General features: G+C 52.9%; 1 protein-coding gene across 2 annotated transcripts in view; it reads right to left on the bottom strand.

Moving 5' to 3' along the window:
• Positions 1–27,045, bottom strand: part of MRC2 (mannose receptor C-type 2) — a gene marked incomplete at both ends in the record, with an annotated part of 51,309 nt that overhangs the window by 22,022 nt on the left and 2,242 nt on the right. The window lies entirely within an intron of this gene.

Here is a 27,045-nt window from a genome sequence, read left to right as displayed (position 1 = left end):
GAGCTGTCCATTTCCTCATTTCCCCTTCCCTTGTAAATAAACCTTTTATTACCCTTTCGCGTGTGCCTGCAGTGGAGTGTTCGTAAGTCCCTTCTAAGCGCGCGCCTGAGGACCCACAGCCAGGCCACCCGTTTTATATCGGGGTTGCTCCGTAACATTATGTACTTTTCTGAGAGTCCTGGGGAAGCAGCGAGACCTTGGCCTGATCTCGTCACACGCACAGCTCTTCCCACAGCCCACCCCAGCCTGGGCTCGTTCTGCCCCTCTTCTCCTCGGCGGCTCAGCTCGATGGTTCTGCCCCTTCCTCCCATAATCTTTCCTCCCTCCCAGAGTCTTCCCAAATCTCTCACCACCCCCACGGCCCATACCCACCCCCAGTAACCATTTCCTCAGCATTTTTTTACACAGCATTTAGCTCTCTGGTTTCCCCAGTTTTAAATCTTCTCATCCATCACCTCACGAAGCGGATACCTTCTGTGGAAGACGGTGGAATCCAACCAGCCTCCCAACACTCCAGCTTTACAGATTAAGACACCAACACTGACATTTACGGATTGTAGAGTAGCGGTCGCCTGGGCCGGGGGTGAGGGGAACGGAGAGTCCCTGCTAAGGGGCATGCTGTTTCTTTGGGGGGTGATGAAAGTGTTCTAGAATTAGACGGTCCCACACAAGCCTGTGAACATACCCAACTCAATTAATGGAACATTTTCAATGGGTGACTTTCATGACGTGTGAATTTTATCTCAGCTGGAGAGAGAAGCTAAGATTTAGAGACAAGAAATGATCTTAAAGTACCCCACAGCCAGGAAGCAAACCCAGGTCTCCCCCACACCCACATTTCACCACCCTCCTCAGCTACCTCTTTGGCCACAACACACAAGCACAGGCATCCTAGCACCAAAGAACACTTGTTTCCATCAGCCACTAGCTCCTCAGGACAATCTTCGTGCCTTGAGACTGACTCCATCCTGCTTCCTTCCTCAGTCTCTTCTGCAGCTTCTCCTCTTCCTGCTCAGCTCCACCCTCCCTTGGGTGGGGCAGGGAACCTCCCCCTTTCCTGGGGACCACCCTGTTACAAGGACAATCTTCTTGCCTTGAGACTGTGAATCCAACTGCCAGGGTTCAAATCCCAGCCCTGCCAGTTAATGTGGTTCTTGGGCCAAGTTGCTTAATTCTTTGACTGGGCCTCCTCATCAGAAGACTTGGAAAGGTTAAATGAGATAGTAGCGTAGTGGTTGGAAGAGGTCTGGCATAGTCAGAATACTATATATGCTGTTATTCTTATTACTACTACTCCATGTTACAAGTAAAGACATTGAGGAATTCTGTTGAAACAATTTGACCTGAGCCTCAAGGCTGGTAAGAGGTGGAGCTGACTGCCTGCCATGTGGCCTTAACATCCCTCCACAGTCTGTCTCCATGGCCAGCCAGATGATCCTTTAAAAATACAAGTAAGACTAGAAAAAATTTTGGAGTGCTGAAGAACATAAAGAAAACAATGATGAATTCAGTGACATCATCACCTTTGGCATTACAAGAAAAATGCCATAAAAAAGTGAAAATTCAAATGACAAAAATATTAGGGGCAAACAGTCAGTTCTCCAACATTAAATGAGCTACCCAGACAGAATGAATTACGAGGAAAATATCAACAACTCAGTAGAAAACAAGTAAAAGGCATGAATACAGAGCTTTAAAAAACAAAATGCAATTAACTCCCAAATAGCTGAAGTCATGGTCTCATTCACAGTAAAAGGAAAAAACAACTTAAGTCAAATAAACCTCTCCCCTGCTTAAAGTCCTCCAAAGATGATTCATCGTTCTTCAAATGCAATTCAAACTCCTTACCATGAGCCACAAGATCCCGAGTGATCCGGTCCTGCCTCTTAGTCTGATCCTGGATCATCCTAGCCCCCTGCGGAAGTCACCTGACCTCCTCGCCCTCTTTAAGCTCTCCTGCCTGACAGTTCACATTTCGAAAAGTCACACCTTTAGAGAGATGGTCTCTGACCTCCCCGCCTGAAAAGCCACACAGTCACTCTATCCCTTGATGATAATTCTCTTCACAGCATTTATTAGCTGACTTTTTTTCATCGTCTAGTCAGGTGAGCCTCCAATTTGTCACTTGACTTTGGGTCACTTTTTCCTGCTTCCTGCCTGTCTAGTAATTTTTATTATATACTGGACATTGATGCTGGTGTTATAAGGAGTTGGATTTTTATTTTTTCAGTTTCCTAATGTTATGGATGATATGTCACAAGGAGCTTGGATTATTTCTATTTAGTTTTTTATTTTCTGTATCTTCGTGAAAAGAATGTTGAGTTTTGTTCTGGCAGGCAGTGCTCACCTTGATCCTGTAGAGGCTTGGTGTCAGGCTTTGCTGGGGTGGGGCTGTTTTGGTTCTGCCTTTAGTCTAAGGGTGTGGCCCTAGCCTTGGGTCTAATCACAAGTTGAGGCCTTTCTGCAGTTTCAAAGGAAAAACACAGGCAATTATTGAGCCCCTCCAACTTGGTGGAACTTGAATTCCAAACTGTTTTCTCCAGACTAGGCAGCAACTGAAAATTCTGCCTTCCAGCTGCTGTTATTGGCTGGGTTCAAGGTCCTATCCAAGATTTTCCCTCTTGAGTGTTAGATTTTCTGGTAGCTCCAACCTCTATCCAGTAAAACTGCTACATTCTGTTTGAGCCCCTCCAACCAGGCAGTGCTGGGGGTTCACCTCATCTGCCATGGGTCACTTTTTCCTTCTTTTCTTGTAGGCATTAGCTCCTCATCATCATCCCCCTGGTTTGATTGCTCTCCGGTGCCTTCAAGCCACCGTGCTCTCTGTTTCACCCCAGCCTACCAGCACGCTCAGCGGGAGAGCTAAACCACAACACCTACCCTGCCCTTCCAGAACCAGAACTCATTCTCTGTCATTTCTGCGTCTTTTCTGCACTTCCCTCTCGTTCACAAGCTTTGTGGGACTTTCTCTGTCTCCAACTCCCATACCTGACGCACAGTGGTGCTTAATAAATGCTGACTGAATCTCATACCGAGATAATAATCCCAGCCAACCCATCTATCTTGGGTTGGGAGCTCCTTGTCCCAGCTTCCAAGTTAGTTTTCCTAAAACAAGAGCACTCACAGTTCCTGTGGCTGAGGTGCAAGACCCCTCAGTGGGAAGGGATGGTGCCTGGTCAGGGACTCTGCCCACCCCCCCCCCCGCCCCGTTCTCACAGCACTGGATGGAGGGTCCCTGGGGGCGAGACAGGGATGACTTCCTGAAGATGAAGGTGACCTCCATGGCTCATCCTGCCTTCTCTTCTCCATCTGCTCTTCCCTTCCAGCCACGTGCCAGAACTGCCCCAGGACCTGATCGAGGCCTGCCTGCACCCAGGCCTGCCCGCACTCAGGAACTCCACTCAGGCGAGGACAGTCACCAGAAATGGCAAGTGGCCTTTGGCAGGGGGGAGGGAGAGGGCCTGAGACCGGAAAAAGGAGAAAGTCGTACTTGTTTTTCTTAGTGCTTCTCAGAGAGGGGCCGGACCAGGCTCACAGGAGCCTGCGTAGAGCAGGGGACAGGGGCCTCCCCTCGTCCCCAATCAGAAAACCTACACAAGGGCGAGAGCCACTGCAGCCAGCTTGCACCATCCTCACAAGGCTATGGGGTGGGAAAGAGGTGCCAGCAGCCAGGAGGGCCCATTCTTGGCTCACTCGGCAGGTGAGGGAGCCCAGGCCCAGAGAGAGGAAGACATTCGGGTGTTCCTGCCGAGCCCCCAATCCCCCTCTGGCTCCTGAACCACAGCTGCAGGTCCATCTCCCCGAAGTCCTAGGTTCTGGGCTCACATCACGTGTGTTCCCGGAGCACCTGCCATGTGTGCGGCACGTCCCTGCAACACTGGTGCCACCAGGACACGCGGCAGCTTCCTCCTCGGTCAAGAGGAATGCAGGGTGTGGCCGGGCCAGGGATGAGGCCACCAAGTCCTGAAGATCCCGGGTGCCTGGGAGGGAGCTGCACCTCCCCCGGGGCAGGGAGACAGGGTCTCCCTGAGCAGAGCAGACCCAGGGCAGAGATCTGAAGACACATAGGGTCTGGAGGAGGCAGGGGGAGGGGCAGAGAAGTGACTTGGCAGCAAATGAGGAAAAGACTAGGAATTTGGGAGCAGAAGGAGCTCTGCAGGAGAGGGACAAAGCCGAGGGGAGGTGGGGGGTGCTTCTCAGAGGTGGGTCGTGGAGACTCTGCCAAGCTGAGGGCCGAGAGGCCCACCCCAAGTCGTAGGTGAGGGGCCCACCCCAAGTCGAAGGTGGAGCTGTGGCCTCAAGGAAAGGAGGGTGTGTCTCCAGGGCACAGAGGAGGACAGAGCAGGCCCGGCCTGGCTGAGATGGAATGGCTCAGGGAAGGGAGGGAGGAACTGACTCTGCTCTTGGCATCTGCGCTCTCGGTCCAAAGCATGCAGGCCTGAAGGCCCCCATCAGGAGAACGTGGCCTCCAACCTCCCCCCGCCCCCCGCCTTCCGGTCTCACTCCACATGCCTGAGCTTCAGGGGTGAGTGAAACAGTGAATGTGCCCAGTCCAGAGGCCAAGGTGCCCCCCAACTGGCATCTTGGTGGAGTCCTCACCACGGATGAACACGACCCTGGTGTTTGGTGACAACCAGACCACGTCCAGACAGGGCCAGGCGCTGAGCCGCGGCTCTCACGCACATGACTCACGCGTGAACAAATGAATGAAGCCAGGCAGAGAAAGTGCGTGGAACACCGATGTCATTCATTCATTCATTCGTTCATCCATCAAATCTTTACTAAGGGTTTGGTGGGTGCCAGGCGTGGTGCTAGAGGAGAATGCAGACGCCAGGCAGCCGGTGCGTCTGGCTGTGGAGCACTGGGCTCTGCGGGAGACGGAGACAGCACAGCATCCCTGGGCTCTTGCAGTCTCTGGCCTTCCCACCCCCTCTCCTCACTTAATAAAGAATCCCCCTGCAGGGCCTCCCTGGTGGCGCAAGGAGTTAAGTCTCAGCACTCTGAAGCTATCTCATGCTACTGTTCCATTCACACACACACACACACACACACACACACACACACACACACACACTCACACCCATGCCCAGCCAGGGAGCTACCCACATGGCGCAGCAGACCTGTCCTGTCTTGCCTGTTGCTCCCCTCAGCAGTGTATTTCAGTAGATCTGCCTGTTCTGTTCCCCACTCTGTCTCTGGTGAATCCTCTGCCCCTCTGGCCTGTACCCCAGTTCTTGTATGCATAAATAAATCTTTATTAAAAAAAACCCCTGCAGCTCTGGCTAAGTGGGCTCACACAGGCTCACTCACAGCCGGTAACAGTGCTCATCCCCCAGGCCACAGTTACTGAGCACAAACCCCAACAGGTTGCTTGTGTGAAGTCGCCCCTCTCTGTTTGGGTTGCTAAACCGGGGCTGCAATACCAGGGCCCCTCCCAGAGGAACAGGATTTCTGCTCTCTGCGAGAAGGAGGAGAACGGAGAACAAAGCAGAGAGTGAGCTGCGCAGAGCTGGGCTGGAAGGAGGCAAGTGAGACCAGGTTGCTGAGTCCAAGACCACTCAGGGCCCTTCATAGCCACTCGGGCACTTCTACGCCCCTCCTCGCAGAGTTTGTTTGCCTGGGGTTTCTGTCCTTGCAACCAAAAGAATCTTAACAAACAAACAACCCTGTGCTTCCGGGTCAGAGTCATTCTCACAGTCTGGAGCCCTGGCTTGTTCTCCTTCCTCCCGGGAGGCAGCTGCTCCAGGAACTTCTCTGAGGGTCAGGCCAGGGGGAACGAGCCCGCTGGGCCCTCAGAGCATCTGGGCCTCGTCAGAGGAGGTGGCTGGAGGCTGTACTCGCTGCAGCACCCTTGGGCCGCTGCCTGGGGCTTTCCCACCCATGCAGAGGACAAGCATTTGTGAGGCACCACATAGGGTCCTACAGATGTGTGGCCTCTGCCCTGTGACATCTCCCATGAAGCCAGACAGGCAGAACTCTCCAGCCATCCATGGAAGGGCCACAAGCAGCACATGGAGCAGCGTGCAGAACAGAGGTCCCGTCACCCTGACTACGTGGTCGGGGTTGGGGCTTCCAAATAAAGAAGCACGACCCGCACCTCCTTCTCAGACATCCAGGTCCTCACCCTGGAAACTGACTCCTGCGCTCAGAAGCAACTAGCTGTTTGGCCTCCACTGAGTAAGGCCCTTGTCCTCCCTCCCTGTGACCGTCACCGTCTGCCTGAGGCACAAGCAATGCTTGGTGGGGTCGAGGCTGAGTGCTAGGGCATGCCTCCCAATCTCTCTGGAGCAGAGCGCGCAGCTGTCTCTGCACTCGGCTCAGCAGCCGAGGCAGCCAGAGGCCTGACCTTGGAGAAGCCGGCTGCTCTCCATTACAAGTTGAAGACGTCGCTGCTGAAGGAAATAGATGAGACGTTAATTCTAGCCCAGCGCCTGGCATGCAGCAAGCTCTCAACAAGTATCTGCTGAATGAGAGGCTTGTTGAACAAACCCTGAGAGGCGCAGGCAGAGACAAGGACAAGAAGGGTGTTCCAAGCTGGGGAACGGCAGGAGCAAAGACTGGGAGCCGAGCGACCCAGCCTGGCTCAGCTCCTGGGGACCAGAGGCCAGCTGGCCAGACTGCAGGCTGACCGGAACTGGTCCCGGAGGGCAGGGAAGGATGGCCTCCAGCCGCTGGGCCTCTCCCCCGACCGCCCCCCTTCCCCGGCCACGCAGAGGCGAGGGGTCATCCCAGGGAGAGCCAGGGGCCGCCCACAGGGCTACCAGCCAAGAGGAGCAGCTGTTTCCAATGAGCCACTTGGCCCCGAGGCCAGGCAGAGAAATGTCCCTGAGTCAGCAGAAGCTGCCAGTCCCGCCCAGCTGAGGGGCCAACCCTGGGGACCCAGGTCCCCACCCAGCACCAATTCCTGCTAGAGGCTCTGTCCATGCCTAGGCACGCACTTGGGGGGTGGGGCGGGGAGACGGGAGGCAGGGTATCCCTTCCATGGGAGCAGAATCAGGTGACATGAAGCCCCAACCCCGGGCCCAACTGTGATCTCCCCGCCCCAATCCGGGGCTACAGTGGGCGTCCACGCAGTCTCCACCAGCCTGGCTTTTCCAGCTCGCCCTCCGCCCCAAGAGCCCTGGGTTCCAGTCAGGACAACCTGCTCCTGTCCAGCTTAAACACAGGCCACCGAGCCAAACACGGGGGCCTCTGGGCTGGCTGCAGACCCCTGCGGCCTGCGGGGTCCCCTCCCTCCGTCTCCCTCTCTCCAAGTCAGCGGAGCTGCCTCTATTCACCTCCAGGGATGCTTCTCCCCACTTAAGGCGTCTCTCTGGCCCGCGGACGTGCCGCGCCGGGAGGATGCGGGACCTGGCGGCAGAGGTGGCTTGTCGCCGCCTAGGGACACAGAGAAAGGGCGGGTGGCAATTGCTGCACCTCTTCCCAGGCCCTGTCGGGTCCCTGGGGCCCCAGGTGGTGCTGGCTGAGCCGGACTGGCCCACCCCACCCCGTGGTTCCCCGGGAACCAGCTGTGCCCTGGGCTCCCCCGTGTCCCGCGTTTGCTCTCAGCCCTGCTGGCCGCTGTCCCCTCGCCCAAGGCAGCACCGTCTTTCCCGCTGGTCCTTTCCGGGGGCCCCATCTTGCAGGCTGAAGGCGAGGGGGTGCGCCGAGCCCGGACAGTGCTCTGGTCGGAGCACTGCCCGCTCCCCGAAGGGTTGGGGCGCCTTTCCACGTCCTGCCCCTGCACCCCAGGGGCGCACACACCTGGCCCCAGATGCCCTCGCCCCGCCCGCCCTCGCACTTCGGAGATTTCACGCCGCCTGCGACCCCTCCCCAGGGGACCCCTCCCCAGTGGACCCCTCCCCAGCGGACCCCTCCCCAGCGGACCCCACCCGCAGAGCCCACTGCTCCGCGCGCCCCCTCCGCGGCGCCCCGCCTCCTGCCCGCGCCCCCTGACGCCAGGCGCCCCGCGGCACTGCAGCCCCAGCTGCCCAGGCCCCGGGGGGCAGGGGGGGCTCCCCAGCCCTGCCCTGCCCACGCGGGTGCGCTGCCCCCGGCGCCAGCGGCCAGCGCGCAGCCAAAACCAACAGCCCGAAGCCACTTCCTTGGGGGGAGCAGCTCCCCCGCGCCGCCCGCCCGGCTGTGGCAGGAAGCGGCTTTCTGGGCGCGCACCCCCCCACCCCACCCCACCCCCCTACCCCCACCCCACCCCCCTACCCCCACCCCCCTACCCCTCCCAGCGCAGGGAGCCCGGGAGCCCGAGGCCGGCGTCGGCCCCCCGAGGCGCGCGCCCGGGACGCTCCACACGGGGCGCCGGGCCGCCGCCCCCCCCCGCGCCCCGCACCCCAGAGCAGCCGTGGCGCCCCGGGCCGCCCCGCCGCCGACGGGCCGCAGCACCTTAGTTCACGGAGCACGGCCGGAGCCGGCGGGCCGCGCGCTCTGGTTAGGGGCCCAGCACCCTGAGAAACTGCTGGGGGAGGCCCAGGCACATGCGGGGGGCGATTTTGTTCTATTTTGCACGACAGGGTGGCTGCAGGGGGCGTGGGCTGGGGGAGTATCCTGAAGCTAAAATGTTAGAGGGTCCCTTCTATTTACTGTGGAGCACTCCTCGGGCCTTCCCGTGTCTTCCATAGTGAAATACGTCTTTGCAAAATGTAGCTCCCCAGCCATGCAAAAAAAAAAAAAAAAAAAAAAAAGAAATGTGAATTATACTGAATTGGAATAATGTGTGAAAAATTGAGGCTTCTTGTGGCCTCCCTGGTGGCCTAGGGGTTAAGTCTCAGCGCCCTCAGGGCCTTCACGGCCACAGCCTGAGCTCCACCCCCCCACCCCCGCCCCCAAGGGAGCTACCCACATGGCGCAGCAGACCTCTCCTGTCTCGCCTGCTGCTCCCCTCAGCAGTGTTATTTCAGTCGCTCTGCCTGTTCTGTTCACCCTCTGTCTCTGGTGAATCCTCTCACACCCCCACACCCCCTCACCTCTGGCCTATCCCCCAGTTCTATGCATAAAATAAAATAAATTTTAGAAGAAAAATTGAAGCTTCAATTATAAACACTCAAGTTACAAGAAACAGCAATTTCTAGCTACAGCCTTTCAAATAACCCTTGAAAAACAGGAGGTTCTCATGGGGAGGACCCCCCATGAGGAACCAGGTTCTGTTTCCAGCTGTTTTGGGGTCTGGGCTTTTGTCTGGCATAGTCTGGACTGAGGGTAAATGTCAAATGACAGAATGAATGTGAGCTCAGTATTTATTTTACCAGTCCTTTAGAATATGGAACTGAATCAGGGAAAGGTTAAATGGCTCCTGCCTGCAAGGATACACACATAACAGAAACAATGACTTTTTCATGAAGGCTAAAATTTGTGACAGTCATAAACAGCATAACACCAGGTTTTCCTTCTACAGGTTCCTGTTGCCATGAAACCTTTTGTAAGCCCCCAAAATAACCTACCAACTCATACCAAATAACACATAAAACCTAAACACACACAGTAAAAGCAGGAATGATATGATATACACAGAATGTACAAAGCAGTCCCCAGAGAAGGGTGGGTGTATCTCTGTAAGAGCTTATTGCAGAACAAATGTTAAGCACTGTTTTGCCTTCCACCTTTGGTTGGAAAAGCAAAATCCTCTCCTGATTTCTTTTGGTTAGCAAATCAGGTACCGGTGTAGGCCAATTGTAAAAGCTAAAGCACCTCAACAAGAGTTGTAAAATAGGGGTTACCCCATATATGTTGGCCATGTAATTTATTGTCTAATATTGAGAATGAAAAGGGGAGCTGGTAATAGTTACACCACCACAAGCGTGAACCAGGACTGTCCCAGACAAACTATGGTCACCCTGTACTTAGGGAAAGAAATGCCAGTGAACACATAAGTTAGTAGCTACCATGTGCTTGCTGGGTACCAGGCACTGGGTGCCCAGGTTCTCTCTTTACTTCTCTCCTCTTGTTAATTTTCACTGCAACTCTCAGAAGTAGGTAAAATTCCTCTCTCTGTTTGACAGACAAGGAAACTGAGGTATTCAACAACAGAGTATTGTATTTTGCAAACTGAGGTATTCAACAACAGAGTTAAATATCTTGACTGTATATAAATATCTGTATGTAAATATCTTAACTGTATTAAGTTAACGGCACAGTTGAATAACGGCACAGTTCAGATGGGAAGCCAGGAAAATTGTTCCAAGATCTGAGCTCCAAACAATTGTTCCAAGTACTTTAAATGGATAACCCATAGGTAAGCTGTATTTGACCTTCATAGTCCATGAAAGCGAGCCAACATTTAAAACTGGAGAGATTTCACATAAAAATCTGGATTTCCAGCTTTCAGAAACACTGGGAGGTCTGACAACACTAAACAAGTCACCGGGGCTAGTGGGAGCTGCCCATCTGGAGGGCTCACCTCCCTTGCCACAGTCCCCACCCATCCCTTTTGTGTCCCCACCCCAACACTGGTAGAATGAGAGTGGTCATATGTTACCCTGTTGCACCATCGAGGGAAGAAACTTTCTTCAGTACCCTGGTTTCTGTTAAGAACACTGTCCCTGTTTCAAGTAAGTGGGGGGGAAAATAAAAGCGACATGAGTCCTCTAAATTCCACTCCACAACTACCAGCCTGGCAACTATCATGTCCTTGTGACATGCTATTTCTTTCACAAGGCGTGTCTGAAACACAACAAAGTAGGGTTCCGAGAGATCCCGACGCATTTCATAACCAGCCTTTGCTGGCAACTCCCTCATCTTGACATGGTAACATTCAAGGGTGACTTGTTTGATTCTGAAGGCAAGCATGGCACTACTAAGATTTTCAAGTAGAAGGTCCTCAAGAGTGCTCCATTGTCTATTTTGTTCTCTGAGCTCAATGGTCAAGCATTGCAAAGTTATTGTGATGCCTCTAGAAGTGAGCTAACCTTGGAGCCAACGATTGGCCTGTCTCCCACTCAGCGTGGCAGACTTTAAAGCCAACTGAATTCAGGATCTTTTCCAGCTTGGGAACCTTCAGGATTGCCCTCAGACTACACAGTGAAGATCAATCACTTGCTGAGCCCTCTAACAAGCTGATGGGACATCCCTGGGAGGCACTTCCATCAAGGGGCTACAAGTGTGGTTTGGGAATCTGGACCTATTGAGGTTCAAATCCCCCGCGTGGCCCAGGGGCTGGCTGCCTCATTTCTGCAGAGCTCGCCGTGGAGAAGACACTAAGACGACCCGTCTGCTGGGTTTCTGGGAGGATTAAAGGAGGAAAGTCTTGAAGATGCTCTGGCACTCAGGAACAGAAGGCCAGTATTACCTTTCGATATTTAAACAAGAGCCCCTGCCCCAACAATCTGTCTCCCAGCAGAGAGCCTGTTAACCGGGCTTAGCAGACACTGCGATCTGAATAAGAGGAAACGATAAGAGGAAACAAGGCCAAGGACTGGAGTGTTTAAGCTGTTCTTCAGAAGAATTACAAGAAAAATAAACGCGCAGTCCAGATGCGCCATCTCGCCCCTCCCTCAGTTCCCATGGGCGCCAGGCAGCACAGTGTGGGCTGCACCGGCCTCAGGTGTGCCTGGGAGGGAGGTGCAGGGAGAAGAGGCTTTGGAGAGTGTCAGGGGAAGTGGGGGGATTTCTGGGAGGGAGAGGACAGCCTGGGGTGTGCTGCTCTCCTGGCCACAGTCTGCTTCTGCAGAAACAAAGTCCAAGGGAAAATGAGGTCACAAAGAGGCGGCTGGAAGGGAGTGTAGGAGGAGGTGGGGTGGCGTCCACTTGGCTGCTGATGCTGGGACAGGAGGAGGATGGAGCCTGCGTGGGACCTCCTGGCTGGGACACAGCAGGCACCTGGCGGTGGCTCCCTCACCGCCAGGAGTGGGAGGAGGAGGGGAGTGGGGGCTGTGGGGACTGAGAACAGGGCCCCAGCCCACGGGGTGAGGTTCTGACTGCCATTTACAATCTGAACTACCTCAGGGGACTCTCTTTTCTTACCTGCAGACTGAATTATAAAAATACCCCTCAGGAGCCGCTTCACAAGCTCCTGAGGAGATAGACAGGCAGAGACCCAGGGGGATACTGACATGATCTTGCACAGGCCTGTCCCCCCATTAAACAGCAAGTGGAGAGCAGGGGCTGGAGCTCCCCAGTGCAAGGCATACAGCAGGAGCTCAACACATACATGTTGAGGTGAGTGAGGCCTGGGGAGTGGGGCGGCAGCCTACCCTGTGTCCTGGGGTGAAGGTTTGCCATTCTCTAAATTGTATCCGCCTCTCAAGACAGATCTCCAGGTGAATAATGAATAGAGGGAATAAGGAAACACGGAATTATTTGTTATAGCAGGAGGTTGGGATAATGTGCAACTTTCTATGCTATCATTTATTGAGTTGCTAGAGTAAATAAAACTAAAGGAACGGCGACACAGAGGACATTTTAAGATCTTTGAAGGACTCAAATCTCTGTTTCCCACAGAACCCCATTGGGTGCTCAGTGTTTGATGACTTTAACTTGCTTTGCCCCAGACAGACCACACACACACACACACACACACACACACACACACACACACACACAGTGATGTGGTCACCTGGACCCACAATAACACCTTCGCTTTGACCTACAGAGGAATGTATGTGGGTCCCCCCTAAATCACCTCTCTTTCACTCCCTTTACCTGATTTCTTCCATATTTGGGGGACCCTATGGGAAAACTGCTCCCTCAACTGTCACTGTCCCTCCACACTGATACTAAGGAGTCGCCTGGTGAACAGCATGCGGGTACTGGAGATCAGGCCGAGTCCATGGGGCCTGCACCCCCAGTGCCCTCACCTTGCCAGGGAAGCTACTCCTGGTGCTCACGCACATCACGCCTACTGGAGCCGTGCCTGGTGCTGCCCGCTGGGTGGCTGGCAGGACGCAGAGACCGAATGAACAGCCTCATCTCGCTGCCCCACACAGAGTGGACACACGGTCTACTAGCCGGGGGGCCGGGGGCAGGGAGACAACCTTTCTGGAGGAGAGTCTGGGAACTTAATTCAAAGGCCTTCAAAAAGCACAAACCCTTTGACCTCAGAATTCACTTTTGAGGAATCTACCTGAAGGAAATAATTAAGAATGTATGCAAAGATTTAGCTGCACAGCATTATTTACAATAGCAACGAGTGGGGGAGAATTAATCAACGCCATCCAACAGTATGGCGCTGACAGAGTAAACTGAAATACATGCAAATCAAAGAATCCACGCAGTTTATTCAATACGCTGTAATGAAATTAATTCATGACAGTATTTGGACATGGACAGAAGTTCACATTACAGCTGGGGGAAAAAACGAATTGCTATTTTCTTCTAAATCAAGTCTGGGAAAGTGTGTTAAGAATTCTTGTATGATGGAGGGAACTTGAAAGGGATTGTGTTCTGTGAAATAAGTCAGAAAGAAAAAGAAAAAGTGAAACTGGATGGTTTCACTTATAGGAGGACTATAGGGGATCAAGGGAAAAATAATAACAAGAACAAAACGAAACAAAAATAAACAAGCAACTATAAATCAGAGACATCCTGCAGGGGACGTGGGGAGAGGGAGCAAAATGAGGGCAGGAAGAGCACAAGGGACTATGGTGGTGGAGCACAGGTGACTTGGTGATGGAAATTCTATGGGGACTACACCTGAAAAAAGAAAGCAAACATTGTGGGGGGGGGGGGAATAAATAAATAAATGAGGGGGAGGAGGAAAGAGTCCTTGTTCTGCGGGCCTCCCTGGTGGCGCAAGGGATTTAACATCCAGCACTAAGAAGCTTTCTGTAGCCACTGCAGCATGAGTTCGATCCCCGGCCAGGGAGCTACCCACATGGCGCAACAGACCTCTCCTGCCTTGCCCGCTGCTCCCCTCAGCAGTGTATTTCAGTAGATCCACCTGTTCTGCTCCCCACTCTGTGTCTGGTGAATCCTCTCACCACCACCCCCAACCCCGCACCTCTGGCCTACACCGCAGCTCTTGTATGCATAAATAAATAAAATAAATCTTTAATATTAAAAAAAAAAAAAAAGATGGGAGAGACCAACCTCTCAGTCCCGATGCCAAAGAACAGAGGCTCTGACACCAGAGACACTAGGTGAGTTCAGAGGCATCACATTGACCCAGGTCAAGCCAACCCCTACCCCCAGGTCAGGAACCCGGTCCCTGAGCAAGGGTCCCTGGTGTGCCAAGATGCACCCAGGGGTGTCTATGCTGGTGAAAATGCAAAGTGACCTGACTGTCCAGCAAGGGCAAAGTTACGATGGGGGACCCCACACAGCCAGTGGGAGCGCTGCGTAGACACACACGAGGACACCGGCACATGAAGACTGTCATAAAACATGACATATCTATGTGAGCTTTACACCGGGAGAGGGAGGAAGAGGAAAGATGAAATTTGGAATTTTCTCCAAAACTAGCTGTTTCTTAGTGGTGAAATTTCAGGTAATTTTGCCTTTGGGGTAATTATTACTTTTTGATTTGCCAGCGATTTATAAACCTATAGAAGTTCCCAGGACACATCTTCACCTCTGAGTGTCTAAGCCTCACCTGGCTCAACACCAAAGTTCCAGTGGCCTCCCCCTTCAGGTCAGCCCCCTCCCCCGGTACCCAATATATTTTTCACCATCTAAGAGTATTTTGTTGTGATTTGTGAGTTTGTTTACTTCTAGTTCCACATGAGAAAGCATCCCATCACTGTCTCTCACTTTGTGACTTACTGGACTTGAGCACGATCCCCTCACCTTCCACCCACATTGCCACCAAAGGCCGGGGACGTTTTCTATGACTTGAATTGTCTACTGAGAAGCAGCATTCATAGATTCATTTTTTTTTTTTTGCCATCACAAGAGTGTATTCTCATCCTGGAAAAAAATATGTCGCGCTGTCTTTTTACAGTCTCACCTGCGTTTACTAACAAGGGGTCCCAGCAAGTTCAGATGTGCTATGAGGCAGGAGGGAAGGAGGGAGAATCAAACAGAAAAGGTGGGGACACCACTGAGGGGAGAACCCATCTTTCCCCAAAGGGCTCTGTGGACTTCATGAAGGAGGCCCCAGCGTATGTAGCAGGGAGGGAGACAGAAAAGCTAAGTCCCAAACAAAAATTTGATATGAGCAACCAATAGGGGAGTGAAATTTGTAACAAATATGGCAAGAATTCATAGATTCGGGGCCTCCCTGGTGGCGCAAGGGGTTAAGACGCAGCATTACGGAGCTATCCACAGCCTCTGCAGCACGAGTTTGATTCCCAGCCAGGGAGTTACCCACATGACGCAGCAGACCTCTCCTATCTCAGCTTCCCTCAGCAGTGTATTTCAGTCAATCCACCTGTTCTGCTCCCCACTCTGTCTCTGGTGAATCCTCTCACCTCCTGCACCTCTGACCTGTACCCCAGCTCTTGTATGCATAAATAAATAAATCTTCAAAAAATAAAAAATTATAGATTCAATTTTATTTCTGCCATTACAATAGTATATTCTCATCCTGGAAAAAGTATGCAACATTGTCAACAAGTCAATGAGGAAAATATGGAGACACCGATTATTTTTTTTTAAAGATTTATTTATTCATGCATACAAGAACTGGGGCATAGGCCAGAGGTGTAGGGGGTGGGGGGCGGGGGTGAGAGGATTCACCAGAGACAGAGTGGGGAACAGAACAGGGCAGATGGACTGAAATACACTGCTGAGGGGAGCAGCGGGTGCAAGAGGCCTGCTGCGCCATGTGGGTAGCTCCCTGGCCAGGGATTGAAGTCATGCTGCAGTGGCTGCGGACAGCTTCATAGGCTGCATCCCAACCCCCAGAGCCACCAGGAAGGCCCTGACCCCGATTCTTTTAAGGCACTAAAACCTTAAGAGGGGCCTCCCCTGGTGATGCAGGTGGTTGAGTGCCGCGCTGTGAAGCTGTCCAGCTGTCCGCAGCCTCTGCAGCCAGTTCGATCCCTGCCGGCTGGCGAGGGTCCCACATGGTGCGCAGACCTCTCCTGTTGCCCCCGCTGCTCCCCTCAGCAGTGTATTTCATCAGTCTGCCTGTTCTGTTCCCCTCTCTCTCTCTGGTGAACTCTCTCACCCTCCCGCGCATCTGGACTGTACCGCGGTTCTTGTATAAATAAATAAATAAATAAATAATCTTTAAAACCTGAAGAGGCGAGGTGATTAAGGATATGAACACAGTTCACCAAAAAAGAAAGATCCATGTTTCCTAAGCCTTCAGAAACTACCTGAAAGCACTTGCCGCCGGATCACTGCATCTGAACCTCGGCTACGAGATTAGGTTTGTGAAAATTCATTGAGCTGAACATTTACGATGTGGTCACTTTCCTGTTATATCATATGCCGAGAATTAAACATTTTCGAAGAGCGATGGGTAAACACAAAACTGAGGCTGGAGATGGGGGGTGGGGCGGGCAGGGTAAGTACTGTCAGGCCTCTGTCTCCGATTAAGTGTTGGGCTCAAGAATGGATGGTCTCACTCACAGCAGGAATTTAGAAAACCTAAATAAGGGACCAGGAAAAAGACTAATTATAATAAAGTAAACATCAAAATCAACAAGCAACTATAAACCAGAGACACACTATGGGGGCGGGGGAGGAGGAGGGATTAGGGTCAAAATAAGGGGGGAGGGAATTGCATGAAGAGGAAGATGGAAATGCATACATTGTGCAAAAATGAAAAATGATGTAAAATATATAAAATAAATTTAAAAAATAAAAAATAACAATCCTTTCAAAAAAAAGAATGTTCACATTATAGTGACTATTTATTTAAAACAAAAGACCACGCAGGCACCAAACAGTCCACGCTGGTCGCCTGCTCTGGCCCCTCGGCGGGGTCAAAACCACAGTGGATAAATTTTATTTTTATATTCCCCATACAATTGCAACCCCCTTATTTTGACCCCAATCCCTCCTTTCCCCACCCCCCCCCAAAGTGTGTCTCTGGTTCATATTTTTTTGTTGATTTTGATTTTCACTTTCTTATAGTTATTCATTTTCCTGGTCCCTTATTTAAGTTTTCTAGATTCCTGCTATGAGTGGGACCATCCGGTATTTTTCTTTTTCTTTCTGGCTTATTTCGCTGAGCATGATCCCTTCCAGCGCCATCCATGTTGCTGCAAATTGCATGTGTTTATCTTTTTTGAATGCTGAGTAATATTCCATGGTGTGTATGGACCACATCTTAAAAAAAAGAAAAAAAAAGAGAGAGAGAGAGAGAGGACAGGACACCATTTTCCTTTTCATCTATAATGTAGTTACTAAAAAAGTTGCTTGGGAATGGCTCATTATTCAGATATTAATCATTCTTTAAAAAATATAGTGCAGTATATACATTATATCTTAATAAAGATGTTTTAAAAAGAAAAAAAATAAAATAAAATAAAAACACAGTGGACGGGCACGGCCTAGGGCTGACCCTGCGGACCGCGAGTGCTCAGCGGTCACCAGCGCGGCTCCACGTTTCATTTGTTGCAAAATAACGTTCTAGAGAAACTCCGTCTCTGTCCCTAAAAGGAGGACCCCCGTCTGCAGCCCCGGCCGGGCCTGGCGCCTGTTTGCGCCCCCGCCGCGCGGTGCCCGCAGCATCCCGGCCCGCAGCCCCGCAGGCCCGGCCCCTCCCGCGCCCCTTCTGCAAACACTCGCGGCCCGGGCAGCACCGGCCTGGCCTGGAAATGTCAATGTCAACGCCCAGAGCCGCGAGGCGGGCAGGCCAGCCGCACCCGCGCCCCGCCCTCGCCGCTGGCACGTCGGGGAAACGCGGGGGCGGGCGGGGGGGGGGGGCTGACGCCCCCAGACCCGCCTCCCGCCTGCGAGGGGGGACCCCAACCCAGCTGCTTGTGTTAACAAACCAGGGCAGGGGCGGCCCCGGAGCGCGCGCCACGGTCCCGGCTGGGCAGCTGGGATGTGGGGTCTTGGGGACCCCAGCCCCACGCCCACGTGGTCCCCGCGGGGCCCAAGCGAGGTCCCCTCCCGCAGCCGGGCCGGGCCGCCCTTCCGGGGGTCTGATGCGCCCCGCGGAGTCCCCAGCACATACAGGACAGGACATCAGTAGCGGGTTAGATGTTGGTGTGGTTTGGGTAGCAGTTTGACCTGGAAACACAAAATGCAGCTTTTGTTCCTATATGTGTATCCAGAATACACCGCACACACGCACACGCACACGTTTTTGCATCTTGTGGCACTTTGTATTTCAGTGAAAGGATTTTTGTGTCTTCAAAAAAATTGTGAAAATCGGGGCCTCCCTGGTGGCACAAGGGGTTAAGCACCACACTATGAAACAATCCACAGCCTCTGTAGCACAAGTTCAATCCCTGGCTGGCCAGGGCGCAACCCACATGGCGCAGCAGACCTCTCCTGTCTGGCCCGCTGCTCCCCTCAGCAGTGTATTTCAGTCAGTCTGCCTGTTCTGCTCCCTACTCTGTCTCTGGTGAATCCTCTCACACTCCCCCACCCCGCATCTCTGGCCTGTGCCCCAGGTCTTGTATGCATAAATAAGTAAATCTTTGAAAAAAATTCTAAAAATCATTTTAAAGGTTGCATGTTATTCCATGATATCACACATCCTAGTTCACTCACTCCCTCCCTCGCTGCTATTGGACTTCAACGTAAAACCAATGAAGAATGTGTTAACCATGGTACTATTGAGAGGTGAGGACGGTTCCTTTTTCTGATTGCTAATACTGCTGGACATTTTCTTGGGTTTACTAAACACGGGCATCACTTCTTTGTAAACTCTATCCACTGTCTTTATTGTCTTACCTATTCTGTCCTGGTGCCTTAAAACTACTGGTTCCCAGGCCTCCCTGGTGGTGCAAGGGGTTAAGCACCACACTATGAAGCAATCCGCAGCCTCTGCAGCACGAGTTCAATCCCTGGCCAGCCAGGGAGCTGACCCACATGGTGCAGCAGACCTCTCCTGTCTCGCCCGCTGCTCTACTCAGCAGTGTTTTCAGTCAATCTGCCTGTTCTGTTCCCCATTCTGTCTCTGGTGAATCCTCTCACCCTCCCACACCTCCAGCCTGTACCCCAGTTCTTGTATGCATAAATAAATAAATCTTAAAAAAAATAAACTACTGGTTCCCGTATTTTCCTCTGTGGCTTACGTGAAGTTCTCACCCCACCCATCACAGACATGACTTCTCCATTCTTTTTACATTTTGGGGAAGACACCCTCTAGTAGTCTCAGTTCTCCCACTGTGGGTAACCACTGTCCTGATTTCTACCAGTACAGGGCATTTTGCTTCCTTTTTGCATTTTACATAGTCAGTCTTGGGGTCCCTGCAACCTGCTGGGGTCTGTGAGCCCCATCCCTGGGATGTAGGCAGAGCCAACTGTTCTCTCCAGTCTGCCGTGTGCACCCACCAGCTGGGACCCTGCTGCTGCTGACCCAGCAGCAGATTTGGGTGGTTTTCAGTTTGGGGCAAGTTGTCAGTTTTTGGCTATTATGAATAGTGATGCCATGAATGACTGCTTTTTAAAGAACAGACACAGTAGAAACGCTTTAAGATTATCTACTAAATACAAAGGGGAAAAGGTACCTTTTTAGTGGAGCCGCTGGTAAATACCCCTTGAACAAAATGATCAAAGATTGCGTCACAATAAAGGAACAAGCCGACATCAGTATGATTCCGTGGGAAGAGCAGAACAACACCAATGTAGCTTTCTTTCCAAAAAACGCCTAGGGCCTTCCTGGTGGCCTAGTGGCTAAGTCTTAGCACTATCACCTCTACGGCCTGAGTTCGATTCCTGGCCAGAGAGCTGACACACATGGCACGGCAGACCTCTCCTGTCTTGCCTGCTGCTCCCCCCAGCAGTGTATTTCAGTCAGTCTGCCTGTTCTGCTCCACACTCTGTCTCTGGTGAATCCTCTCCCCATCCCTCACCTCTGGCCTACACCCCAGTTCTTCTATTGCAAAAATTAAAAAAAAAAGTCTAACATGAATCTAATGACTACCTAATCAGGTAAATCTAGACTACAACCTATAAAACAACTGTCCTGGAGTCATCAAAATTGCAATGTCATAAAGGACAAAAAGGCCAATGTTCTAGATGAAAGGAGACTAAGGACATGACACTGACGTGAATCGTGGGTTTAAAAAACAGCTGTTGGGGTCTCCCTGGTGGCGCAAGGGGGTAAGCACCACATTGTGAAGCAATCCAAAGCCTCTGCAGCACCAGTTCGATTGCTGGCTGGCCAGGGAGAAACCCACATGGCGCAGCAGACCTCTCCTGTCTCGCCCGCTGCTCCCCTCAGCAGTGTATTTCAGTCAGTCTGCCTGTTCTGTTCCCCACTGTGTCTCTGGTGAATCCTCTCACCTCCCGCATCTCTGGCCTGTACCCCAGCTCTTGTATGCATAAATAAATAAATCTTTGAAAAAAATAAATAAAAAATTAATATCAGCTGTCAAAGACATCACTAGAATAACTGGAGAAATCTCAGCATAGTGGGGAAAAAATCATGATGTCTGTTATATTTCTTGAATGTGACTATGGTATTATGGTTATATACAAAAATGTCTGGCTTTATACATGGTGACTGATACAATGGCAAGTATTTAGGTGTGAAATTGCATGTCTACAGCTGACTGAAGCTTCACCACACACGCATAAAGCAAATGTGGCAAAAATTAGCAGTTGGTACTTCCAGGTGAGAGTATGTGGGTGCTCACTGCATTACTTTTTTTTAAAGATTTATTTCATTTATTTCTGCATACAAGAGCCTGAGTGTAGGCCAGAGGTGCGGGGGGTGAGTGGATTCACCAGAAAGAGTGGGGAGCAGAACAGGTGGATCTACTGAAATACACTGCTGAGGAGAGGAGAGGTCTGCTGTACCACGTGGGTCAGCTCCCTGGCCGGGGATCAAACTCATGCCGTAGTGGCTGCCGATAGCTTGACAGCAATGAGACTTAACCCCTGTGCCACCAGCGAGGGCCTCCTCACTGCATTTCTTTTTCCAACTTTTCAACAGTTTGAGAATGAGTAGAATCCCACATGCCCTCCTCATCTCCCTCAAAATCACGTACCATCGATGCTCAGAGCTGAGGTTCACGAGCTCACTGCTGCGTTCTATTTCACTGTGTGGCTATCCTCTGTAGTTGATCCCTATTTCTTTCAGTGTACACCTTTTTGTTTTGTGTTGGCTGTTAGAAACTTGGCTTCCCCGCAGTTTCCACACCACCAACGCACTTATATCCTCAGACCCTTCAGAAGAGAAGTTAATCGTCTCTGGGATTCTCCCAGAAAACCCTGTCCCTGGGGGAGTAAGACTGGCTGCAAGGCTATTCCAGCTGAATTCCTGAGCCCCATGCTGTTCCCACTCAGAGCTGTTCCTTCTGCTGTTGGACTCCTACCCCTAGGTTGAGACTTCAGAGCAGCCTATTGTTTCCATCTTTAATGAATTTAAAAACATGACTAAAATGCAATCAATAAACAGTTGCCTTTACCTCTCTCTGCATGAGGGGTTGGGGGGTGGTGGGGAGTAGTTCTTTCAAAGTACAAACTTCTGGAAGGCAGGGAACCATGTCTGCTGGTTCACCACGGGGACCTGGGCACCAGACACCATGCCCGGGCCACTGCGTCGTCAGCGCTCAGGAAAACAGACCAGCGAATGAACGCATGAGAGTGCCCTGCATCCTCCCCCCTTCCTATTCTGCATGCATATTGTGCTGTAAGATGTGGCCCTGAGAACTTTCCTTCTTAGACATACTGCCCTGTGCTGACATTAGCTGTCTATTTGCCACTCCGAGCTACATAAATTGCCGGCTGTGTAAGATATTTTAGTTAGCTCGGCTGTGCTCCTATGATTAGGCATTTAGACAGTTTCCAATTTGTTTTGCTACTCTAAATAGCCTTTCAGTGAACATTTCTTTCTCTCTTTGGAATGAATGCCTAATGAATTTCCAGATGTGGGATGATGAGGGCAAAGGATATGGAGTCCCACATATCCAGTTTCTAACACACTGTCCGAAAGACTGACCCCTAAATACAACCCACTCAGTGTCCTTTCACCCACACTGGTTTCCTCACAGCTCGGCCAAGATCTGCCTCTGTTTGACCAGTTCATCACATATGGAAGGAGAGTCCATTTCTTTCATTCCTCGTGAAATGTGACGCTTACCCTTTCTATGTGATGACCGGATATCTGAACTTCCTCAAATGTGATCAGCTATAAACTGAAATTAAAAGTTTGAATTCGAACCTGTTTGTTCCAATAACACTGAAAGGTAAAGATTTCTCTCCCCATTAGCGTGTCGCTGCTGGTGTGCCTCCCATTCACTTTTTCTAACAGCTTAAACCCACTTCTGGAACGTATCCTAGTTCGCTGGGTCTTTTTCTGTTTATTTTGCTGCAGGCCACATGTTTTCCATGACTATGACATCAGCTGAAACTTTGGAAGGATGATGCTCCTCATTGCCTGTCTACTCAACAAAATTCTCATCACAAGAAAAAACATTTTTGGTAACTATGTGAGGTAGGGGCCTTCACTGAACTCACAGTGGCCATATTGTCAGGGCTGCACCCCTGGTGCAGACACAGCAGTATGTCATCGTATCTCAACCAGACTGGGGGAGAAAAACACCTGTCTGCTCTTCCTTTCTGTCTGTACAAATATTTACTAACTGCCACCGTGGCCTTGCTCTGAGCTGAGAGGAAGCCCGTAAGGATAGGGAGGAGGTGGCGGACCCACGCTAGGGCAGCAAAGAAAGCTAATGTCCCAGCGGAGGACATTTGAAGGCCCCAGTAAAGAGCAAGGGTGCAGGCCTGTGGGACCAGGTGCCCCTGGCCAGGACAAGCCTCGCCTGTGACTGCACCAGCCTCCCTTTCGCTCCAGAGGAAAGGGAGGCCCCGACCACGTAAAGGCCTGAGTCTCCATTTGGGAAGTTTAGACGTTATGCTGGTCCCGGTGATGGCTGCCCTTGGCATCCCAAACCTGGCAGCAACACCAGCTCTGGACTGAGGATGGAGGGGAAAGACGGGGCAGAGACCACAGACGCAAACTCCATCCCAGAGGCCGGAGGAAGAGGGAATTTTCCAAGTGTCCACCCACAGGGAAGCAGTTCTTTTTTGCTAGAGACAAAAGACAATCAATCCTCACAATGGAATGAGGCAGCTCAGCAGCCTGTCCCGGACAGGCCTCCAGGAATACCGCAAAACAGAACCGCGAGTGTTACACAGGACGGGGGAGGAGGGGGTCCCACTTGTGTGAAAGGAGAACTTAACGTGTGCAACACAGGCCCACGCCACGTGAACGCTTACTCTGAAGGAACCCCAGAGGGGACGGCTAGATGCGGGCTGAGGGGCGGGAGGCCTCCACTTCTCTGCGGTTTACTTCTGAGCATCTCCCTGAGCACACACTGCAACCAGAGGTTGCCATGGGGCTGTGCTGCAGGGCGAGGACCCGGGACCTCCACCCCTGGGAGGTGACTCCTGAGGCCACCGCAGCGGGGAGGTCGGAAGCGCCTTCCTGGGCCCCTCACACTGCGAATCTGGGCGACAGGGAGCTCCTGGGGCCACCCCAGGGACGCCGAGCTGGAGGAGCCGCAGGGTGCAGCGATGGCAGAGGTGGTACGTTGCAGGGTTTGAGGGGGACAGAAAATTGAGGATGGGTTTTTTTTTTCTCTCACGGATTTCAATTTACTCTCAGAAAAAGCATGAAGGTTACTCTTAGGCACTTGAGTTGGCAAAGCGTCACCAAGAAGTAAGGCGTCTAGACTTGCTTCGACAAAACCCAGTGGCTGGAGCTGGGACTTGGCTGGGTGCTGACTGTGACCACATCGGAGCCGACATGGAGTCCCCTGACAACCCTGTGTTCTCCTCCATTCACAACAGCGACGACTTAGTATTATTTGCTAAGAAATTCCTCTGTCCACTATGGCACCAGACGTGTATCTCACACCTATATTATCTCACTCTTGTGTCATTCGCAGCCCCTCTGAGGGAGGATTATTTTATTTTACCACTTGACAAATGAAGAAGCTTGAGCCTCCGCCCACGGTCACACAGCTGGCGAGAGCACCAAGCCCTGGTCCCTTCGCACTGACGCCTCCAGCGGGTGGCAGGTGCAGACACACCACGCCCCTGCGTCCCCTCCAAAAACCCCTTGAGGAGGGCGGAAGAGGCCCGGGACTGGCCTCCCCATAGGAGCCCTAAGCCCACCTCACCCTCTCACCATGTCCTCCCAGAAGTGATCCCCCAGAAAGAGATAAGAAGAGCCCCCCATTCTGGGCTCAGCACTGTGGGTATCCGTCTCCTCTCAGGCTGGGCTGAGGCTCTGACCAGTGTCCCCGTGTCCTCGGGATCTCTGGGGAAGGGGCAGCAGAAAGTAGTGGGAGGCCTGGGCGGCGGGTGACCTGGAAACAGCTGAGGTTTCAGGGCCATCCCCCAGCCACACCGCAGAGCTGGGGGGCAGAATGCACAGAGGAACCCCAGGGTAGGCACAGGCCACGGGTCCAGCCAAGCGGGGTCCGAGGGGTCTGCATGGTCGGGACAGAGGTCGGGAGAAGACGAAGAAGAGCAGGAAAGGACCTAATGGATTCTACATGGGCCATGTGTGAAGTCTGGGGGCGCCCACCCAATCTGTCCCTCAAGGGGCTGGAGCTGGCTGATGCTGCAGGTTCCCCTGGCAACAGATGCCTCTGCCGGCCTTCATCCAGCCTGCCTGTTTAGGGAGACAGCCCCTGACTGGGGAGTGACTGGGATTGTGTTCCAAGAGCTGCGTCACCACCCTGCTGGCCCACCCCACCCAGATTTATAGGATCTAGTCATGGGAAAGTGGCCCCTCTCCATCTCAGGAAGGACTAAACAGGAAGAGACACTTCCTGTCAGCAAGGCCCAGGCCCGCCAAGACGAGGGACCCCCACTGGAGGTGCAGGGGGAGGTGGGCTCAAAAGAGGGCAGGCCAATGTCACCCGTGCTTGCAGCACCAGTGGAGCCCAGTGAACACCCCCTGAATGAGTGAGTGAGTGAGTGAATGAACATCTGAACCCCTGACCGCTGCGGGCCTAGGGCAGGCTCCTCCTGACAGGTCCCTTTCCTCCTCCGGACACACCCTACAGGCATCCTTAGCCCATGGAGGGGGGCTCAGTCCCAGGCTCGTGGGTCCCCTGGGATTAGGGAGAAACAAGCACCCACACAGCAGGGTTTGGACCGGGTGGCCTGCTCCCCCTCCCTGTCAGTGCCTCTCAGGAGGCTGCTCTGGAGTGCTGGGAGCTGCGGGGGTGGGGCGCAGACCCACACTGCCAAGTTCTCCCACCCGCCCTCCACAGCCCCCCCACAGCCCGCCGTGTTGAAGGGGTGCACCTAACCCAGGCAGAAGTGCTCGGGCTCAGCAGCCACACCAGGGGTCAGATCCCATGTCACCACTTTGCAGCATGGGGCCTGGGGTATCGTTAACAGAGTTACAACTCAGTCTCTTCACTCTGCTCAGCTGAAAATGCCCAGAAAAGTGAAGATTTGTGGGGGCTGGGAGTAGACAGAGTAGAAAGGGAAACTGATGAGGTGGGCCTGGCCGAGCCAGGGGTCCACCTGACCAAGAGACTATGGTGAGCGTGGCGTGCCTCCTGTATGGCCGGAGCCTGAGGCTCCAGCAGGGACAACCCACAGAGAGACATACTGACGCATGAAGGCAAGGAAAAGAGGCTGTAAAGGAGCCCCCCACCCCTTCTTCGGATGTCTCCGGTCTCCCCCTGCTCCCCTTTGCAGTGTAGTCAATAAATGCCTTTTCTGTCCTCTACTCTGGTGAATTCTTTCACCCAGGGGCCCTCTAACACCCTGAGTTCAAGGTGGTTGTAGGGTAAACGGAAGTGATCAGGTTTGCTCCGCCCCCGCCCTTAGCAGCAGTGATGACACCTGTGGGCTTGCCCGAGCGCCTGATGGCGGCACCTGGAGTAGGGTGTGGGCTTGCGTGAGTGGGCGCACCTGAGCGGAGAGCACGCAGCAGAGAGCAGAGCGTGGCAGCAGAGTTCACATCGGGGGGAGCACCGTGCAGTGGGGTGCAGCAGAGACCACCAGAGAGCCCAGAAAAGTGAAGATTTGTGGGGGCTGGGAAGCCTGACAGCCTCCTGCCCCACCCCCTGCCCTGCACCGGGCTGTGTCACTGCAAATGGTGTAGAAAGATCATTAAACGCCTGAAAAAGCCACCGAGGGCCCCAGGAATCTCCTCTCCTGTCTGCCTGGACCATAAAGGACCTGCTCTGTGCCTTGCTGGCATATCAGTGGTCTTGAGCAAAATGCCTTTACAGCTCCAGTCCCAGCTGCAGGCGTGAGGTGGACTTTGCCAAAGTGTCGTCTCCTGAGAAGCGCTAGGCCAAGGGCCCGGCAGCCACACCACGCAGAGGTCACTTCAGCCATGTGCAGGGGACCGCAGGCCCTGCCCCCTGACTGCACTAGTGTGAGCGCCTCACAACACGGAGTTGTGGACATTCAGAAATAACCCCATCACCCCAGTCACTGCAGCACGTGAAAGCCAAGATTTCTCTGGGGGCAAGTGGGGACCAAAAGCTGAGCTTCCTCCACCCCTGCCTGCACCCTCAGGTTGCCCAGGTGAACCCTGGGTGAGAGGCTGGAAGGTTAGGTATTGGGGAGGGGGACAGGAGGGTCTGAGGAGGCTGGGTGCTCGCGCTCCCTGACTCGCCAGGAGCTGGGCTGGGGCGGGAGGTCTGCTGGCTGGCTCTGGCAGAAGCCTCTCTTCCTGTCCTGAGGCCTTACAAAAGAAACGCCTCCCTCTCTGTCCTTTGCACAGCGGAGTCTGCCCCTCAGGAAGATTCCCCAAGGTCCTCACTCCTCCACCTGGACACCAGGTCCCAAGGCCCTCTTTCCCATCTGCACCCCATTCCTTTGCTCAGAAGCCTCCAAGAGTTCTCCAGGGCTCCCCCCCATTTCAGCCCCTCAGGCACCAGGCCAGCTTCCTCCTTCAGGTGGCTTCTTCCCCACCCCATTCGGGAGCTCACCCCCGCGCAGCCCACCTCCCAGGTCCCATCCGGCCCCCTCCAGAGAGCCGTGCCCACCCTTTGCCCCAGTTTCTCCATCTCCAGACACAAGGTCACTGCCTGTGTGACCCAGGCGAATGACCAGAGCCCTCTCAGC

The sequence above is a fragment of the Talpa europaea genome (genome assembly GCF_964194135.1).
Source record: "Talpa europaea genome assembly, chromosome: 7".
NCBI lineage: Eukaryota > Metazoa > Chordata > Mammalia > Eulipotyphla > Talpidae > Talpa > Talpa europaea.
Note: the sequence above shows the minus strand (reverse complement) of the source record. Positions and strands in the feature narration are given on the sequence as shown.